We start from the raw sequence: 22,194 nt of genomic DNA, 5'->3' as shown, positions 1-22,194 counted from the left end.
ACCGTTGATGGGCGTTTAGGTTGATTCTAATCCATGGTGTGTGTGTACCACATCTTCCTTACCCAGTCTACCGTTGATGGGCGTTTAGGTTGATTCTAATCCATGGTGTGTGTGTACCACATCTTCCTTACCCAGTCTACCGTTGATGGGCGTTTAGGTTGATTCTAATCCATGGTGTGTGTGTACCACATCTTCCTTACCCAGTCTACCGTTGATGGGCGTTTAGGTTGATTCTAATCCATGGTGTGTGTGTACCACATCTTCCTTACCCAGTCTACCATTGATGGGCACTTAGGTTGATTCTATGTCTTTGCTATTGTGAATAGTGCTGCATAAACATATGCCTGCATGTGACTTTATAGTAGAACTATTTCTATTCCTTTGGGTATATAGCCAGTAATGGGATTGCTGGGTCGAGTGGTAGTTCTGCTTTTAGCTCTTTGAGGAGTCTCCAAACTGATTTCCATAATGGTTGAATTAATTTACACTCCCACCAGCAATGTATGTGTTCCCTTTTCTCCATAACTTCACCAGCATCCGTTATTTTTTGACTTTTTAATAATAGCCATTTTGACTGGTATGAGATAATATCTCACTGTGGTTTTTATTTACATTTCTCTAATAATCAGTGATATTGAGCTTCTTTTCATATGTTTCTTGGCTCCATGCATGTCTTCTTTTGAAAAGCGTTCATGTCCTTTGCCCACTTTTTAATGGGGTGGTTTGTTTTTTTCTTACACATTTGTTTAATTTCCTTATAGATACTGGATATTAGGCCTTTGTCAGATGCATAGTTTGAAAATATTTTCTCCCATTCTGTAGGTTGTCTGTTTACTCTGTTGATAGTTGTTTTGCTGTACAAAAACTCTTTAATTTATTTAGATCCCATTTGTCAATTTTTGCTTTTGTTGCAATTGCTTTTGGCATCTTCTTCATGTTATCTTTGCCAGTTCCTGTGTCCAGGATGGTATTGCCTCGGTTGTGTTCCAGGGTTTTTATAGTTTTGGGTTTTACATTTAAGTCTTTAGTCCATCTTGAGTTTATTTTTGTAAATGGTGTAAGAAAGGGGTCAGTTTCCATCTTCTGCATATGGCTAGCCAGCTATACTGGCGCCGTTTATTGAACAGAGAATCCTTTCCCATTGTTTGCTTTTGTCAGCTTTGTCGAAGATTAGAGGTTATAGGTGTGTGGTCTTATTTCTGGGCTCTGTATTCTGTTCCACTGGTCTATGTGTCTATTTTTGTACCAGTATCATGCTGTTTTAGTTACTATAGCCCTGCAGTGTAGTTTGATATCAGGTAACATGATGCCTCCAGATTTGTTCTTTTTGCTTGGATTGCCTTGGCTATTTGGGGTCTTTTTTAGTTCCATGTGAATTTTAAAATAGTTGCTTCTAGTTCTGTGAAGAATGTCATTGGTAATTTGACAGGAATAACATTGAATCTGTAAATTGCTTTGGGCAGTATGGCCATTTTAATTATACTAATTCTTCCTGTCCAGGAGCATAGATTGTTTTTCCATTTGTTTGTGTCATCTCTGATTCCTTTGAATGATGTTTTTTAATTCTTTTTGCAGAGATCTTTCATCTAGTGGAGGATTTGAAGTCAAGGATAGAACAAGGACACTTACTCTTCTTTCTGTACCTTTTGCACTCTTTGACTTTTTGCCATGGATGTGTATTTCTTCCTTTTAAGTACAAAATATTCGGAAATGTACAGCCTCTAGAAAGCAGGAGGAGAAGAACATAGAATTCGGAATGTGTCGTGCATGAGTAATACCTCTGGACATTGACGGGAGGCTGAGGCTTAATCCCGCAGGGAGACTCTGGGCAACTGCACAGGACATAAGCCTTGGAATTATGCCAACCCAGGCTGGGGGGTCTAGTCGGGGAGTTTATGCGCCAACTTCTGAAGGTCCACCACCTGCCACAATTAGACTCCACTGAGAGCCGCTGGGTAGGAAGGGGTTATTGATTCCTTGGCACTGCAAGGTAGTGTGACTTTGGCTGCTGGGAAGGCAAATAGTCCTCAGGCCCAGAGAGAAAGATCTGGGCAGCTGGAAACTTGCACAGCACCCACAGCACCCCTTCAGGCCTCATCCTTTGAGTGCCATGACAGAGTGGCCCACTAATAGGCACTGAGTGCTCCAGCAGATACCCTTGGGACAACGCCTCACATTCATAGGCCTTGAGTCAGACCAGGTAGAGCTTTGCTTGTGCTTTAAGGAGACGTTACAGGGACTTTGTGGAAAATAACAAAGCAATGGAAATGAACAGTGAACCTTGAACAGAAGCAGCAGCTCCATGTGCCGTCACCGCACCCGGGGTAGACACCACTGCTCAGTCACGCCACTCTCCCCTTTGACCTGACTTGGCTCAGAACCCTCTTCAATAGCAGCCGCTCTCAGGTTATCAAAATCAGCCATTGAAATGTCAACTACTTATCATGTCTTTCCCAGAGGATGCAAACAGTTCCGCCAGACTAGGGAGTATTAATAACATTTTTTCTTTTTTAATTGATAAATAAGAAGTGTACATATGGTATTTTGATACATGCATACCATGTGTAATGATCAAGTCAGGGTAATTACAATATCTATCACCTCAAACAATGATCATTTATTTTTATTGGGAACATTTCTTCTCTTCTAGCTATTTGGAAATATACAGTACTGTGTCGGTAACTGTAGTCACCCTGCGACGCTATTCAACACTACGTCTTAGTCCTTCTATCTAATTGTATGTTTGTATCCGTTAACCAACATCCCCCGCTGCTCCCAATTCCCAGCTTCTGGTAGCTATCACTCTACCTCCATGAAAACAACTTTTTTAGCTCCCACATATGAGTGAAAACGTGCAATATTTGCCTTTCTGTTCCTGGCTTGTTTCACTCATGATGACCTCCAGTTCCAACAATGTTGCTGCAAATCATGGGATCTCATTCTCTTTTATGACTGAATAGTACTCCACTGTGTATAAGAACCACATTTTCTTTATCCATTCATCTCTGGATGGACACTTAGGTTGATTCCATATCTTCACTATTGTGAATAGTGCTGCAATAAACATGGGGGTGCAGGTATCCTTTTAATAAACTGATTTCCTTTCCTTTGGATAAATACCCAGGAGTAGGGTTGCTGGATCATATGGAAGTTCTATTTTTAGTTTTTTGAGAAACTTTCATACTGTTTTCCATAAGGGCTGTACTAATTTAAATTTCCACTAACAGTGTGTAAGAGTTCCCATTTCTCCACATCCCCACCAGCATTTGCTATTTTTTGTCTTTTTGATAACAGCCATTCTAACTGAGGTAAGATGATATCTCGTTGTGCCTTGGGTTTGCATTTCCCTAATGATGGGTGATACTGAGCATTTTTCATATACCTGTGGGTCATTTGTATGTATTCTTTTGAGAAATGTCTATTCAGATCTATTCCTCACTTTTTAATGGGATTATTTGTCTTTCGCTATTGAGTCATTTGAGTTCCTTGTAAATTCTGGATACTAGTCCTTTGTCAGATGAGCAGTTTGCAAATATTTTCTCCCATTCTAGATTGTCTCTTTACTCTGTTGATTGTTTCCTTTGCTGCGCAGAAGCTTTTTACTTTAACACAGTCCCATTTGTCTGTTTTTGCTTTTGTTGACTGTGCTTTTGAGGTTTTAGCCACAAATTTTTTGTCTAATGTCCTGAAGTATTTCCCCTATGTTTTCTTCTAGTAGTTTTACAGTGGCAGGTCTTATGTTTAAACATGTTTAAAATAAGTTTTCTTTCTAAGCTTTGGTGTGTAGCCTCAGGCAACAGAGGGCAGGTGGGTAAGGAAGGGAGAGAGAGTATCTGCCTGAATATCCTATACTGCCGTCACAGTGACCATAGACTTGTGGCTTTCAGCAGCAGGAATGTATTCTCTTAGAGTTCTGGAGTTCCGAGTCCAACACACAGCTCACTGAACTAAAATCAAGGCATCAGCAGGCTGCATTCCTCCCTGTAGACTCCAGGGAGAATCAATTTCCTTGCCTCCTTCAGCATCTAGAGGCTGCCTGCACTCCTTGGCCGGTGGTCTACCCCTTCATCTTCAAAGCCAGCAACAATAGGTCAAGTCCCTTTCACATCCCATCACTCTGAGCTCCTTTTCTGCCTCCCTCCACTGTTAAGGACCCCACTGGGCCCACCAGGATAAATCCAGGATGATCTCTCCATCTCAGGGTTCCTACCTATTCACTACCCTGGCAAAGTCCCTTCCCAGGTGAGGATGTGGACACCTTTGGGGGACCCTTATTTCTACCTACCACAGGTCTTTATCAATAGTATTTTATCAATGTCTTAATTTTTCATAAAAGGCACCTAATTCTATGCCATCTCCCTTATTCTTTTTAATCTGTGTAATTTGTGGAACTCTATCAAAGCTATCTATGACTCTTGGCTCATTTGTTCACCTAGAGTTTTACCAGATGTATTCCTCTGACTCCAACTTTAATAATTTTTTAAAAGCATGATTGTGGCACTCTACAGAGATTGATACAGCCAAAATCCTACCCCAAGTTGTTGGTAATTGAGTTAAAGTTTTAGAGCTAATCCAATATTTCCATTTAATAAATGAGGAAATAAAAGCCGAGAGATGCTACTCCTGGTCACACAGCTGGTCAGTGGCAAGCCAAAGATTGGATTTGGAGTTTTCAGAGCTCTTTCTATGGCATTGTCTCTGGACAGCTATTCATCCCAGAAAGCAACAGTGCTCTAGTGCTTGCCATTACTATTACTACTACTATTACTATTATTTTACCTGACTCAGATAAACATCCTATAACCCATATCTTGACTGTACCTCTTCTTTCATGCTTCAGAGCCAAGAATTTATTAGAAATAGTGATGTATCCAACTAAATACTCAATTTCCCAGGCTCCCTTGGAGGTAAGTGTGGCTTTGTGAACAATTCTAGCCAATGAGGTGTAAGCTGAAGGCCAGCCACTGTGAGTGGCTTCTTATAAAAAGGATCAAACTGAAAGTGAGCAAGTGCGTTTTGCAATTCTTCCTGCCCAGAGCATGCCTGTGATGCCTGGGTGCTGGTCATCTTTGAAGCATGAGAAAGCACATGCTAAGGCTGGCAGAGTGGAAAGCTACAGAGGGGACTGTGCCTGTGACATCAGAGCCCCTGCACCTTCCCAGGGCCACCTATCTCCAGGCTACTTGGGACATGAGAAAAAGAAACCCTTACTTGTTTTAGGTACTCCACTCAGAGTTTTGTCAATGCTGCCAAAAGCAATCCTAACTGATGCAGATGGCATCAACAAATGCTGAGGTTCAGAGTTGAGTCTAATTACATGTTTTCAGTCTAATAGGAAAGGATAGAATTATAGCTTGAATTCTCTCTGCCATTCTCATTCATTATCTTCACTGAGTAGGAACTCAGCTTTCTAATTTCCAGATTGCATGTAAATTTTCTTTAAGATTTTGAGTTTGTATACTCTTTGTTTTAAATTTCCCAACTTGATTTTGTCTTTTGTTCCAAATTATGAAGCTCTTAACTAATTTTTTTAAAATTGTTGTTTAGACAGGGTTTTGCTCTCTCTCCCAGGCTGGAGTGCAGTGGTGTGATCTCAGCTCACAGCAGCCTCAACTTCCTGGGCTCAGGTGATTCTCCCAACTCAACCTCCCAAGTAGCTGGGACTACAGGCATGCACTACTATGCCCAGCTACTTTTTTTTGGGGGGGGATAGAGATGGGATCTCCCTATCCAAAAGACCAGGTGGTCTCAAACTCGTGGGCTCAAGTGATCCACCTGCCTTGGCCTCCCAAAATTCTGAGATTACAGGCGTGAGCCACCACACTCAGCCTAACTGCTTTTATAGTACATACATCATTGTAGGTTTTAGACCAAAGAGCAATATTTTCCCAGCAAGAGTTCAATTTAATCATGTTTGATAAAAATTGAGTTGGTATATTAACATTTCTTTAGCTCTAAATTCACCCATTTCCAAGTTCCATATTCACAGAAATATTGTGGAAATACTATAAGAATTTTAATAAATATTTTGGATGCTGCCGATACATTATTTTATATTTCATTTTTTAATTTTTGTTTTGTTAAAATTTTAAAGGTATTTATGACTCTCATAAAGATATAAAATAAACACCTGTCAAAGATTTTATTGAACTGTAATTAATGAGGGAACTAGTAAGATGTTACAACAGAGTCAGAGGTGAATTGAAGTATCATACTGATGGTCTGATAAGGAAGTGTTGAAATGAATTTACAAATGGATGCAAAAACTGGCAAAACTTGTCACTGTACACCAAAATAATCAGTTTTGTTTCACTAGAATATTTTTGCATTTTTATAGACAAGAATCATTTGTGTTACTATCCATTTTCTATGACTTGCAGTTATAAAGTAGCTCAAGGAAATGAAAGTCTGAATGAATTTAATTCTCATTGAATTAAATTATCTCCCTTGTCGGATATTACATTCCTGTATTTACTAGGATCTATTTCTGTGTTCTCTATTCCATTGACTCAACTATTTGACTTTCCTTATGGCTAGGAATAGCTAGACAAAGCTCTAAAATTAAGCTGGAGGATAAGCATGAATTCAGGCTGTCTAGAGAATCTGTCTCTAGGTCCTTAGAGGAAGACAAACAGGATGAAGGAGGATTGAATACGTGTGAATAGTTTGGGGTGAGGAAATACAGCCAGTTTTGGTGACACGGAATTTTGAATTTTGGGGAGGTAGCTACATGATGCTGGCTAATTGGCTGTTGAATGAGAAGTCAGGCAAGGCAGTGGATCAAAAGATCACTATTTAAAAAGAGAAAAGACCTAGCAGTAAGATGAGAAAAACAAATGCAAGGTCTGGGCCATCAGTGCCAACTTCCTGATACTAAGACCAATTTCTATCCCATTTGGAGGGCATCTGATGGTCTTCCTGATGGGAAAGGAACCTGTCTCAGGTTATGTGTGAGTCAGGTGAGTGACTGCAGCTGGGAGAGACAAGGGCTTGGTCAAGGGAAGCCCCATCTGCTAGCTACAGTGGCTGCACTCACAATGCAATTCTATCTCCCCTTTCTCCTTCTGCCAGATGGAGACTAGTGGTTCTCAAATTGGAGCAGGCACCAGAATCACCTGGAGAACTCACACAGATTGCTGGGCCCCACTCCCAGAGATTCTGACTCGATAGATCTTGGCGGGGGTGGGTGCTGAGAATTTGCATTTCTAACAAGTTCCCAAGTGAGGCTGCTGCTGCTGCTGCTCCAGGGACCACATTCTGAGAACCACTTCTCTAGACTTTTTTTTTTTTTTTTTTTTTGAGATGGAGTCTCCTCCTGTTGCCCAGGCTGGAGTGCAGTGGCGCCATCTCGGCTCACTGCAACCTCCGCCTCCCAGGTTCAAGTGATTCTCCTGCTTCAGCTTCCCAAGTAGCTGGGATTACAAGCGCCTGCCACCACGCCCAGCTAATTTTTGTATTTTTAGTAGAAACGGGGTTTCACCATGCTGGCCAGGCTGGTCTCAAACTCCAGACCTTAGGCAATCCGCCTGCCTCGGCCTCCCAAAGTGCTGGGATTACAGGTGTGAGCTAGTGCACCCGGCCACTTCTCTAGACTTTAACACCAAAATGACTACTAATACATGAGAGATTTAAATGTGATAAGAGAAAGCCTCATTTGTGAAGTTCCCTCCGACTCTTTCATGTAGAGTTGATGTCATCCCCCAGCCCCCATGTGCACTGATGAAGTGGCATTTGAGCCATGTGCATCTTAAAGGATATGTGTAAAGTAGAAGATGCAGGAATTAGGTGAAGGGAAAGACAATGAACAGGTGTGGGAGAGTGAGAAAGTCAGAAAACTGCACGTCATTCTGTTTCTTCACTAAGGAAGAGTGGCAGGGTGTGGAGATACACTGGAGAGGAATGCAACAAACAAACTTACCAGGGGCCTTGCAAGCCACCCCTGAGAATGTGGACATGGTGCCTGACAAACTCCTTTGGGAACAGAGCAGGAGCTGTCAACGGTGCTGCAGAATTGCTGGCTGTGTATCTTGTGATGGGAAGAGCCATTAATTGAGTCAGAAGAGCAGGTGTGGGGTGTGAAGATGTGATCCTGAATTCAGCTGGAGGAGGCGGGGCAGGGACATGTCAGATCCCCCATAGATCTGAAGCTCAGGGTAGACAGCTGGGAGGAGACGTGGGTAACAGTGGGCTTACCGTCCAGCCTCAAGAGCAAACAATAAGTCAGCAGAAGGAAATGAGGCAGCGCTGGGACCCCAGGAACACCCAATTTGAAGGAGTAGGTGGAAGAACAGGCACCAGTGGAGAGATTGGAAGGAATAGTCAGAGAAGTAGGGCAACATTGGCCAAGACAAGCTTGCCACCAGGAGCTGCAGGATGCGAGCACTCCATCGAAGAATGTCAAGGCAGTCCTGCCGGTGAGATGGCTGGAGCCCCTGGGGCAGCATCTCCAGCCACAGGGCAGCTTTCCCCAGAACTCCGTGAGTGCAGGTCAGACCAAATTAGAACCTCACTGTTATTTTGAAATGCTTGCTTTGAAAAAGTTCCGTGGTGTTATGTGTTGACTTGTGTCCGTCAAAAAAGAAATGTTGAAGTCCTAACCCTCTGCACTTCCGGATATGACTTTACTTGAAAATAGGGTTGTGGCAAACATAATCAGTTAAGGTGAGGTCACACTGGAGTAGGTGGGTTCCTAATCCAGGAAGATTGATGCCCTAATATGAAGAGGTGGGGACACACAGGGAGAGCTCCATGTGAAGATGGAGATGGAGACTGGAGAACATCTACAAGCCGAGGAACACCAACCATAATCAGCGGTCACCAGAAGTTAGGAGAGCAGCCTGGAATAGATCCCCCCTTGGAACCCTCAGAAGAAACCAACTCTGGCAACACCTTGATTTCAGATTTCTTGCCTGCAGAACTGTGAGAGAATATATTTGTTTTAAGCCACTAGTGACTGGTTCTTTATTATGGAAGTCCTGAGAAACAAATGTACATGGAAAACTAGAAATCCATTCGTTATTAAAGTCATACTCAGAGACTGCATGCTGCCATTTTAGGCATTAAAAAATTGATATTCATGGAAGGAAGTTTAGGGTTCTCAATCAAAGACTTGAAAAGCTTTTATTTGGAAGTTTTATATGAATGTCATATTTAATATTTTTTCTAATGCTTTGCATCTTTAAAAACTTTATAATATAAAAAGATATAAATTGTACTAAATCCCCCCATAGATAAGTGCTTCAAACCTCTTCCAGTTTATTCCAGTGTGCATAGCAATATTATTATTCTTTCTATGTGTACCATGACATAAAAAGTTGGAAAGCACTAGAAACTCTAGAAGAGAGGGTGTTAAGAAGTGATTAGTGGAGCCAAATAGAATTGTATGTCTGCATAAGTGGGGCTGGGAAGGCGTGCATGTCTGCATGGCCAGAAGGGGTCATAGAAATGAATGGGATGATCCGTGAGGGTGGGTGGGTGGCTGTTTCAAATCACAAAGCTTAAACAGAAGTGTTCACCTGTATAAGCAAATAACGAGCTGCAATGTGTGAGCCACCTTCTCCTTTGCTTCCTCCTGGCCAATGCTATCTGTAACTGAATATTTCTGAAGGAGTCTGTCACTTTACGTGACTTCATCATAAAACTTCCTATCGATGTGCAAATTGACAAGAGAGTTAAGGTCACTATTTTATGGATTTTCACTACCATATACATTTATAACTCCTTCTAGTATTTGTAGTAAATAAGTAACATTGCCTTATAGACAAGGCACCACTGCAATGTCATTACAAAATGACCCCATTAAAGGGTTGACTTATATATGCAGGTTTTTTTTGTTTTGTTTTGTTTTTGAGATGGAGTCTCACTCTGTTGCCCAGGCTGGAGTGCAATGTCACCATCTCAGCTCACTGCAACCTCTGCCTCCTGGGTTCAAGCGATTCTCCTGCCTCAGTCTCCTGGGTAGTTGGGATTACAGGCACCCACCACCACGTCCAGCTAATATTTGTATTTTTGGTAGAGACAGGGTTTTGCCATGTTGGCCAGGCTGGTCTCAAACTCCTGACCTCAGCTGATCCACCAGCCTCAGCCTAAATAGGCAGATTTTTAAAAACCCACGTTGGGGCTCATAAAGTAACATTGCATTTGCACATTTTCTAACATTAAGCTTTGTATGGCTTAAATCTCTACAGGAATGGGCTTTCCTCATTCCCTTGGAGGAGACTGCGTGGGTTTCTAGACTATACTAAGGTTGGTGAGTTGATATGGAGTAAGCACGAAGTCAGTTACTCCCGACGCCAGGGCCTGGGGCCAAGGAAGGGGCTGTCTTCTGGATACTCCTCACTCTCACCCCCTGTCCCGGGGGAATGCCCTTGTCTCGTTTTTTGTTTTGTTTTGTTTTGTTTTGTTTGTTTGTTTGTTTTCAGACAGAGTCTCACATTGTCATACAGGTTGGAGTGCAGTGGTGTGATCTCGGCTTACTGCAAGCTCCGCCTCCCTGGTTCAAGTGATTCTCCTGCCTCAGCCTCTCGAGTAGCTGGGACTACAGGCGCCCGCCACCACGCCCGGCTAATTTTTTGTATTTTTAGTAGAGACGGTGTTTCACCGTGTTAGCCAGGAGGGTCTCGATCTCCTGACCTCATCATCCGGCCGCCTCGGCCTCCCACCGAGCCCGGCCTTGTCTCTCCCTTTGACCTGGTCAGTAGCCCCTCCTCCTCTTCCCCAGCAAGCCCCTCCCCACTTCATGCAGTCTCAGGAGTCAGGACCCAGGCACACTCCCCGCTGAGCTCCCACGGTATTTTCTGTGTGCGGCGGCCTCTGCCTTTCTCAAAGTATAGTTTCATGTTCTCCTTCACTCCTTCACTCCCCACCGGACTCTGCATTGATCCGGGACTAGGATGGCATATTTAAAATAAAAATGTATGAAACAGAACATACGATAAAAAGTGTTATCACCTGTATGCACATTTTGAAGAACAATAATAAAATAAATACTTAATGAAGCTTCTCCTCCCTTCACCTCTTGCATTCCAAGACGTAACTGCTTCCCTGAATGGGTTTTTCACTCCCTTTTTAAAATAAGTATTACTCTATACAAATGGAATTTATAAATGCATTCTGGTTTTTTGTTTGTTTGTTTGTTTTTGAGACAGAGTCTCGCTCTGTTGCCCAGGCTGGAGTGCAGTGGCCAGATCTCTGCTCACTGCAAGCTCCGCCTCCCAGGTTCAAGTAATTCCCCTGCCTCAGCCTCCCAAGTAGCTGGGACTACAGGCTGGGACTACAGGCACCCACCACCACGTGCAGCTAATTTTTGTATTAGTAGAGACGGGGTTTTACCATGTTGGCCAGGATGGTCTCGATCTCTTGACCTCGTGATCCACCCACCTCGGCCTCCCAAAGTGCTGGGATTACAGGCGTGAGCCAGTGCGCCTGGCCATGAATGCATTCTTATGACACCTGCTTCTGACCTAGGTATTTCACCCAAGATTATGTTTGTGTGGTTCATCTGTGTTGCTGTAAGGTAGCTGCGGCTTATTGCTTTTCACTTCTTTGTAGAATTGCATTGCAGAAATTCTCTACTGTTTATCTTTTCTACATTGATGCACATTGTGGTCATATCCAGTTTTATGCTTCTACAAGCAGTGGTGCTGTGGACATTCTGGTGTGCATCTCCTGAGCCCCAGGGAGAACAGTTTCTCTTGGAGAGACCCCTAGGAGGGGAATTCAACCTTTCTAGAGAATCCCAAGTTGTTTTCCAGAAGTGATTAAACCAATCTATGGTCAAGCAAGTCATGCGCAAACGTTTCCATTGTTTCACAATCTTGCTCATCTTTGCTGCAGTCAGACTTCTCAATTTTGACAATCTGATGGGGATAAAATGGTATTTCACAATATTTTAAAAGAAAATAGCTTTTTTGTTCCCAAATTCCCATCACCTAGCAGAGGATGATGCATTTAGAAGCTCACAAACCTTGTATTTGGTGAATGAACAGCAATAATGTGATGTGACAAATGCTGTAACAGAGAACAGCATCAAGAAGATATTCACCAAATAACCAAGTGTCCCTTAGGTCCTCAAATCCAGTTGCACAGCAGAATAATTCAGGTATCCTTTTATTTTCTTTTTGACATTTTATTATGAAAAATTTCAGGCGGGGTGCTGTGACTCACACCTGTAATTCCAGCACTTTGGGAGGCCAAGGTGGGTGGATCACAAGGTCAGGAGTTCGAGACCAGCCTGACCAACATGTTGAAACCCCGTCTCTACTAAAAATACAAAAATTAGCCAGGCGTGGTGGCGTGCACCTGTAATCCCAGCTACTCAGGACGCTGAGGCAGGAGAATCGCTTGAACCCAGGAGGCGGAGGTTGCAGTGAGCTGAGATCATGCCACTGCACTCCAGCCTGGGCAACAGAGCGGGACTCCATCTCAAAAAAAAAAAGAGAGAGAAAGAAAAGAAAAAAGAAAAATTTCAAACATACAGCAAAAGTTGGAAGAATTTTTCAGTGAACACCATATACCCACTCCTAGATCCTACCATTAGCATTTTACTGTACTTGCTGTAGTAGTCTGTTCTCACTCTGCTAATAAAGACATACCTGAGACTGGGTAATTTATAAAGGAAATAGGTTTAATTGACTCACAGTTCCACATGGCTGGGGAGGCCTCACAATCATGGCAGAAGGCAAATGAGAAGCAAAGTCATGTCTTACATGGTGGCAGGCAAGAGCATGTGCAGGGAAACTTGCCTTTATAAAACCCATCAGATCTGGTGAAATTTATTCACTACCATGAGAACAGCATGGGAAAGACTCGACTCCTTGATTCAATTATCTCCCACGGGGTGGTGGGAATCATGGGAGCTACAATGCAAGATGAGATTTGGGTGGGACACAGCCAAACCATATCACTTGCTTTAGGGGGATTATTTTTAAAAATACTGATTCCCCAGGGCTGAGAAGTTGATTCTACAGTTCTAGGATGGGGTCAAAGAATCTATTTTTGTTTCTTTGTTTTTAAACTCCCCAGGTGATTCTGATGAACAGCAGCCTTGGAAACGACTGCCTTAGGGGACTTGCTGCAATAAATACAGAAGACAGATTTGTAATTAGCCTAGCAGTGCTCATTCTTTGTGGTTGGGGGTGGGGGGAAGTTCTGCTGGGTGCCTAAAGCCATTTTCTTAGACCACCAACATTCTTAGAAAATGTGTCAGCTAGTGTCTGTTTTGTGGAGGTGTAGACAGGTCTCTGAGAGGGGGTGGGTCAGGTCCTCTCAGCACTGGATGCCAGGAAGGACCCAGCTCCAGTCTACCCTGAGCCCCCCTCCAAACACAGAGCCGAGAAATGAACTTGCCTTTCAGATGCAAGCCAGATCTTTTCAACCTTTGGTTGCTGTTGTGGGCTGAACTGTGTCCCCTCAAAATCCTTCTGTTGAAGTCTTAACCGCTAGTGCCTCAGAATGTGACTGTATTTGGAGACTAGGTCTTTAAAGAGGTAATTAAGCTAACATGAGGTCATTAGGTTGGGTCCTAATCCAATATGACCAATGTCCTTGTAAGAAGAGGACATTTGAGGGCTGAGTGTGGGGTCTAATGCCGGTAATCTCAGAACTTTGGGAGGCCAAGGTAAGAGAATCGCTTAAGGCTAGAAGTTTGAGATCAGCCTAGGCACCATGGCCAGACCTCATCTATATGAAAAATTTAAAACATTAGCCAGGTGTGGTGTCACATGCCTATAGTACCAGCTACTCACAAGGCTGAGGCAGGAGGTTCACTTGAGCCCAGGAGTTCAAGGCTTCAGTGAGTTATGATCGTGCCATTGCACTCCAGCCTGGGCAACCGAGTGAGACCCTGACTCAAAAAAGAAAATAAAAAAAAGAAAGAAAAGAAATTTCAACACAGACACCCATAGAAGATCAAGCGAGGGCACAAGGAGAGAGGCCTCGGGAGAACCCAACCCTGCCGACACCTTGTTCTTAGACTTCCAGCCTCCAGAACTGTAAGGAAAATTCAGTATCTGTGTGTAAGCCTCCTAGTCTGTGGGACTTTGCTATGGCAGCCCCAGCAAACTCACACAGGTAGAGAAGAAGGCACTGAGCCTGGGATATGGATGGCAGGGCAGGGCCAGCCCAGACCCAAGCTCCCACCTCCCACACTACAAGAAACCGGCCTCAGTCAACAGCTGGTAACACATCCTTTCCACTTCACAAACACAAGGAATGCCACTGTCTGGATATATGTGAGAAGGGTCTTCAGAGCCACCAACTGATCCCGCAGATGGCCGGCTGGGTGTCCCCCAGGGCACAGCCTAATGAAAGGACTGTTGGAGGCTCAGCTTCTCCCACATGGCTCAAACTTGCTCCCTTTTTAGGAGTCTGCTTTACACAACTTCTTTCACAAATGGAGTGGATATAAACTTTGACTCACCCCTCCCAGTTTTCAATCACATAACATAAGTAAATGAGCTTCAGTTCTGCACCTTCTCCCACCAATCTCAATGGAAACAAGTGATGAATGCCTAGTTGCAACAATGCAGAATGTGTAAGCAGCAACTTTCATCAGATGGAGGCTGTCATTCATATTCACGACATTTAATCTCTTTATTCAGGGCCTCTTAGGTCCAGGTAGAACCTCATGATAAATTTTGGGAACCTACTTGATCGCAGTGGGCTATGTCTCCCGGCACTGACCCATCACCCTCACCACCGGCCACCCTGGCCACACCTGCCTCCCACAGTTGACCAGGCCCCTTGGCATTTCGTTTTCTCAGCACATTCTTTGTTTACAAGGCTGCCCCTGCAGGTCTTCTACATATGGGAAGGTCATCACTGGATGAATAGGAGTCAGTTTGTATGTGTACCTCTGTTGGAAGAAGAGCAACTTGAGTAAGTGTTGTTTTTTGAGGTGAGAGTTCCACAGGTATCTCTGTTTCTTCTTGTCCTGAAATTATCATCTGATTTTTCGAACACCTCCAACTGCCTTCCTACTGCTCAGCAATGGGGTCCGACAAAGCCTGTATTCCATAGTATTCCAGGTTTCACTCCACCCCGTCTGTTTCCAAGCTGTTTGTTCTGGTGTTTCTATTCATACAACATCATCGCCTTTTCTGTTTTGCAATCCTGTTTTCTTTCTTTTTGTTGTTTGTATTTAAACAATTCCTTTGTTTCAACTCAAGTTATCTTCAATTGTTCATTGGGTCTAATTCTATGTCGTAACAAACACCTTTAAATATTTCTTACCTCTCCAGTCCCTAAAGCCCTAATTTTGAGAGTTGATTTGGCTTGTGAATATCCTCCCACAAGGAAGAGGCCAGGATAGGGAGTGAGGGGGGGCAGTCATTTTAGAATTGAAATCCCCACATTGAGCAAGAGTACTTTTATGAAAGCTTGTGAGGATCTGTCTGATCCAGAATCAAAGACTGACCACGCCTAAGGTGTGGCCAGTGTGGTATGGCCACTGACCATGTGCAAGAGCAGCATTCATCTTGAGGTGGAGAGCTCCTTAAATGTGGGCAAGTGTTTCTTCTGAGCCCTCAATTACTCATTTGAAAGTCTTCCAATTGCTGGAGGTTACCGTGAGGGAGGAGATGAATGGAAATGCTTAGGCACCCATTTTTATTGGGAGCCAGAGAAGAGGGGAGCTTAAAATGAAGAATGTGTGAATACATGTATGCATGTGCAAGTGTGTGTATGAGTGTGTATGTTGATGGTACAAGAGTAACACTGGGCCGGGCATGGTGGCTCAGACCTGTAATCCCAGCACTTTGGAAGGCCGAAGTGGGCAGATCACAAGGTCAGGAGATCAAGACCATCCTGGCCAACATGGTGAAACCTCATCTCTACTAAAAATACAAAAATTAGCTGGTGTGGCGGTGTGTGCCTGTAATCCCAGTTACTCGAGAGGCTGAGAATTGCTTGAACCCGGGAGGTGGAGGTTGCAGTGAGCCAAGATTGCGCCACTGCACTCCAGCCTGGTGACAGAGTGAGACTCCATCTCAAAAAACAAAAGCAAAAACAAAGAGTAACACTGTGTCTCCAGTAGCAACAATATTCAGAAAGACAACCTCGCCTATGCATACTCATTGTGGTCTGTTTCCGGTTGGTTTCAGGCCTGTTTCAAAAGTCCTATTGTCCTGTCTTCCAATGCCCCCTAAATCTCCATCTGGCCCTGCCCTGAAATCTTCACCTTTGGAATTATTCTTCTGTGTATGGCTCTAAAAGTCCAAGTTAACCAGCAAAAGTATCGTCTAGTAGCCTCATCAGCCATTAACACCTTGATGCCAATTGGCTTATCAGACTGCGAAGACTTGGAGCTGAGCAGTGTTGTCTGGTAGACTTGTGTGCCATTAACACCTCCATGCCAATTGGCTTAGATTGGGCAGCACTGGAGCTGGTTTTTGGGAAGTGGGGAGACATAAGGAACTTTAGAAGTGTGGAGGCAGCTGTTTGATGAGAGAGGGCCCACCCTGGTGGGAGTCTCAGAGAACCACTGGAAGGTAACACATGAGGGTGTTGAGTCCCTGACCCCCAACCAGAACCTATATCATTGACTTGATTTAATGCTTCTAGCATCTGAGAGTGGAGAGAAGAGAGGCATAGCACCGACATAATCTGCGAAGATTGATTTCAAAGGTAGGAAAAGAAAGACAGGTTGCTTTTGGGAGATGTTATATGGAAAATGTTTATTTAGAAACAGAATGCTTGTTCCCTGGTGCTGCAAAGAAACAGCACTCGAACATAAATTTAATTCTCTCAGCAAGGCCATTATTACTTTTGCAGAAAGGGTGCTCGTCGGAGATGAAACAATGCGAGAGCACACCTGAACAAAGGAGGGAAGCAATTTTTATCCCTTACATGGTTTGTCCCTGAGACTGTGTCCTGTCTCCATTGGCTGAAGCCAGACCTCACAATCTAAACTAAAACCAGATTGGCTAACAATTTAAAACTTTTCTAAATAGGTAAAAGTAATGGAAAGACAAAGGAAAACAGGAAGTTGCTTGTGCCACATAGGGAAGGGCCATAGGCTGCCAGCTGGAACTTGCCTGTGAGCATGTCCAGCATAAATATCTTGGTTAAGGTACAAGGACATAGAATGTACTACGTGCCTGTGAGCATGTTTAACAGCTACATACAATAGGGCTTAACATAGAGTTATTAGCACAAAGCAAGGAGGCTTGAAGGAAGTTAGTTTTTAAAAGAAACTATTATTTTTAACACTTATGATTTATTCTTTAATAAGAAGGGAAGGGGAAACTTTGAAGAGGAACTTTTTACATTCTACAAGAGAGAACATTTCCAGGGGCTTCCCTCCTTCCTGTACTTGTACGTTTTAACACCAGATTTTCTACTCCCTGCCTCATTATGCCACTCCTGCCCAACTCTAAGTACTTACACTCTTGTACAAAACAAACTTGTCTTTGCTCCCAATTGTAAAGCCTTGGACTAAGCTAAGACTCATATGAACACATTCAGTCCTAACTAAGGGACAGCGTAGACCACCAGGACCACAAAGACTGGGTAGTTCTGTCGTCCTCCTGTCTTCACACTCAAGAAAGGCGATTTCCTAGAAGCCCAGGTAGCTTTAGGGCTCCTCCCGGCCCAGGCCACTTCCAAGGCCCTGTACTTAATTTTGTGTTTGCAGTTTTGAGTTGCTAAAGAAGCTCCCCTCTCCCCCTTCACTCTGAAAGCTGCCTAAGTCCCAGGCCACACAAAACTAGTGTCCACTCTTGAGTATCAGCCTTGGTCACAACTCAGCAGAGCATGTAGCCAAGTGTGCTTCCATGAGGGTCTTCATTTTAACTAGGAAAAGCAAACTCCTCAAGTTCTGCTGGAATTTTCCTAGCAACTGTATATTGTGGGCCATTTAAATGCCCTTTGTCAGCTGTTTCTCTTTTTTCTTATCCCCCTTTCTCCCTCATATTCTAGACCCCTCTATTTGGAGATTATGTATACCTTCCTGTTCGTAACCCCACCCACATTTATAGCTAAACACGGCCCTTTGATATGACACCAAAAGACAGGGGGAAGTGTTTCGAAGGGAAATGTTGGGTTTTGTTTTGTTGTTGTTGTTACAACTATTGTGACTTTTAGAATCCATGGTCAGCCAATATGCATTTGAGTCCATTTTTGACTGAAGTCACTGGTATGAAATGACCTTCTGGACCAGCCAAATTCACAGGGCTGCCCCCCTTCTAATGCTTAATTACTTAACGTGTTTCAAACACATACATTCTGGAAACTCAAATGACTCTGCTCAAGAATGGCTATGTCATCTTTGTGGGAGGGAGATCCCAAAACTCCTAGGATGATTATTATTATTTAATAACACATGGGGCACCTCTTCTACCCCCGCCGCGCCCCCCGGCCCCCAACACACACACACACACACCTACACCTAATCACACTGTCAGCCCAGAATGAAGTGAGAAGAGTCTGGCTTTATTTCAAGACCAGCTAGTTAGCTCTTCAGAGCTGCAGTAAATGTTCTCACTCCCTCTACCCTGCCCTTGTATCTGTAATTCATCTTTATTCATAATGTGGCCCATTTAAAGACGCAGTGTGTGAAACACCGTCTACCAGCGGCGACGTTGAGCAGATAAAATGTCAGACATTGTAGCAGGGGCGCTCCCGAATAGGACGCTTCAGTCTTGGGCGAGAGCAGGGTTATCCGCGCGACCCACCAGCTCCTAGGTTTAGGCCAGTCACCCAAGGCCGCCGGCACAGGACGGCATAGTGGGTGGGAGCATTTGGGTGGCATACCCCAGAAACCACAGGAATCGGAAGAGAAAGGGAGCAAATGTCAATCCGTGATTCTTCGGACCAGCTACCAATCTTGGTTTCCAAGGGACGCCACCTTGGTCTCTTTCAGAAGAAACGGCTTCCCAGGGACCGACACGAATCCGCACACATCTCGTGTTGAAATTTCCCCGGGAAGGCGCTGTGATCTGCCCGGTTCTCCTGCTCTCCGCCTCCCTGGCGGCCTGTAGGCCTGTCATCTAGAAGGCTCCCAGCTTTTCCGCGCTTCCGTGGGAATGCGAGCAGGAAAGGCTTTGAGAATGCAAGCATGAAAGGTGGTGTTCTTCTGCAGTCCTCTGGGAACCCCCCACTTCCCGGAGCGCTGGAGATGCTAAAAGGAGCTTCCTTGCTTCCCCACACCTCCCCCCACCGGCGTTGGGACAAGATGGCCAAATGTTAGCAAATAATGTGTGCGGGGGCGGGGGAGCCGAGCACAAGGAGGAGAAGCCGCGGGAGCGCGCGGAGACCCCCAGCCCGGCGGCCCCCCGCAGACACGGCCGCGAGGGGGCGGGGAGGGGGCGGCTAGGCTCGCGGGAGCTCGCCTGGCAGGGCGCCTCCCAGGAAGGCGGGGAGGGGAGCGCCTGTTTACCCAGGAGGGCTGTGCTGATAGCACGTTCCTCGAGTTTACTTTGCTTTCCTTTAGTTTATTGTAAAGGGGTAAAGTTTTCGGATCCGTCACGTGACCCTGACAGGTCCTGCCTATGGCGCGGCAGACCACCCACGCCGAGGGCCATGGAACTGCTTAATAGAAACAGGCTTGTAATTGTGAGTCCGCGCTGCACTCCGCCGAAAGCCTCCGGCGGCCCAGCGCGCCGGGGTTTTTACACTTTCCGTTCCTTTTGTAAAGACGGAGGAGGAGAAGAAGAAGAAGAAAACGGAGGAGAAGAAAAAGACGACAGGGGAGACAAAAGAGACCCGCAGCGACAAGGCAAGGGGGAGACGAGGGAAGACTGGTAGAAGACGGAGGAGCAGAGGACGAGGAAAGGGGGGCCAGGGAAAAAAAAGGAATTGATGTGAAATCCAAGCCCAGCGTCCGCGCCATCGGCACCCGCGCTCCGAGCAGGGGTTGACGGCCGGCTATGGTGAGTGCAGCCAGCGCGGCGGCCGCCGACGCCACCTCGCCCTCGCCCTCGCGCGCCGTGCGCCTCGGGCGGCGCGGGGACACGGGGACGCGGGACGCCCCGCGCGGCGGACGGAGGAGCGAGCCCCGAGCGCCGGGCAGGAGGGGCGGGCCGCGTGCCGGGGCCGTGGGGCCGGGTGGGCTGCGCCGCCTGGGCGCGGGAGCGCGGGTCCAGCGCCTCCACGCTCGCTCGCACGCCCGGGCCCCCGCCCCCGAGGCCAGCCCTGCGGGGCGGGGAGGGGGGCTGGCCGCGGCGGGCCCTGGCCGAGGAACGGCTCCGGGGGGAATTCTCACGGAGGGGGTCGCCGGGGCTCCCATTTTCACGCCTGAAAGGGTCGCCACCTTGGCTTCCGTTCATCAGCCTGGTGGTGGCTACTGACTCGCTAGCGGAGGCAGAGCTGGTGATGTAAGGGCTGGTGCGGAGAGTGACAGTGCCGAGGGGAGGGGGCTCGGAGCGCGCGCGCGGAAGCCGCTGCCGCCCGCTCGCGGGAGCAGCCGCAGCCGCAGGGAAGGGCACGCTCGCGCCCCACAGACCCGCTCTCGAGCCCGCACGCACGCCTAGGGGAGCGGGACACCCGGGCTAGAAGAGACGCACCTTACCCACCTCCCCTCCCATGCTGCGGGAAAAGGGCCAGAGGGGCTTTTGGAGTTCAGGAAGGGGCGGTGGGTAAGAGAGGTGGTGTGTGTGACTCTTGTGCCCACCGATTCAGGCGCTCGGGTGCCTGCCACCCTTACAGAGATGGGCGACCAGCCCAGTGCTTAGAGTGCAGAGTGCGGCCTCAGGAGAGCCCGGGGGCGGGCCGGACCGATTCGCACCTTACAGGCCCGGGCCCAGCGCTGAACCCCAAGACCCCCAGAAACTGTGCCTCTGGGTGACATGCGCTGTGTCTCCACGTATTTAGTACGTTCATGTTTAAAATGATGCTAGCGTGTGGATGAGCACACTCGCATGGAAACTGATCTGTTTCCATCACCTAAGGAGAACCATATGGGTGGGTGGCTGTGGAAGACACCCACAGACCTGTTTTCCTGCACCTGGGAGAGAAGACCGTCTTCCTCCCTTTTTATCCTTTCTTCCTCCTTGGGGAGGAGAAATACAAAAGAACTAGACATAAATAATAAAGAGCCACAATGGGTGGCTCTAAATATTTGATAATTGGATCACTGAGGTCTTGAACTACCACAATAGTCCTTTCTCAGCATTCTGTGTGTGTTCATTTCTTTTAGGTTTTTATTTATTTCTGTGTTTATTGGCGACAGTAGTTCAGCATGCAATTAATCGCCTCCACAAAGAAAGACAATGCTTTATGGTGTCATCCTTTGTTATTGCAACTTAAAATTTCTGGGTGGTACTCCGGATAAATTGTTGCCTCAGGTGCATGGAGTGCCCAAGTTGTAAAACAAGGGGCTTTCAATTGTGAATTTGTGTGTGTTCCAGTTGTCACCCAGCTTCCTTCCACAAGGCTATAAAATGCCTTTGAGTCCATGATCTGTTTCAATTAAAATGTTGAATCAAGGTAGACATCAATAGGCCCCGCCATTCTCAATTTGGGGTATTAGCTTCATTTCAAACTCACTGTGAGTGGTGTATCTAATTTCTGGTTATAAAGTAGTCATAATCTGACAAGCTATTTGAACAAAACTTAGAACCATTTGGAATTATTTTCTGAAAAGAAAAAGGCTGTTTTACAAATTATCTTCAACTTTCTACAGATAGATAAACTGATGAGGTTAATCAATGTGGATTAAAATATGTCTCCCCTGTTTTTATCCCCATTCCTCTCTCTCTCTCTCACGCACACACACCTTTTATTTTCTCCAGCCTCTGCCACAGTGTATAATGCCCTATTGAGACGTGTAGGCGTGATGTGTAAACCGGATTAGCAGTATGAAAGAAAGACACACAATAAGCTGGAATTGTTTTACTTCCCTTTCATTTCTCATGCCTATATTTCTAATAAATTTGTTGCTCCAGCAGTGGGTCAAAGGGATCATGTTGCTCAGCTTCTTTTTCATGCAGGACCCAATAGCAGAGATCACTGAAATGAATGGTGTGTGCCTCCTAGCAAACGCAAAGCTTGATAGAGATACATTAGACAGGGAGATAGAGGCGAGGAGAGGGAAGGATGCAAAACATGTTCAAAGTCTGGGTGTTTTAGGAATACATCTCTATCCATGAGAGGAAAGCAATGTGGGTAAGAATATATTTGGAGAGAGGGGGATCAATGCAGGGGTCAATGCTCTGTTTTCTTTCAAGTTCATAGTACGCTCTGAATGTTCAGCAGTTG

Source organism: Pongo abelii, chromosome 13, assembly GCF_028885655.2.
Source record: "Pongo abelii isolate AG06213 chromosome 13, NHGRI_mPonAbe1-v2.0_pri, whole genome shotgun sequence".
NCBI classification, from domain to species: Eukaryota; Metazoa; Chordata; class Mammalia; order Primates; family Hominidae; genus Pongo; species Pongo abelii.
The sequence above is the reverse complement of the archived record's forward strand: the minus strand, read 5'-3'. Positions refer to the sequence as shown.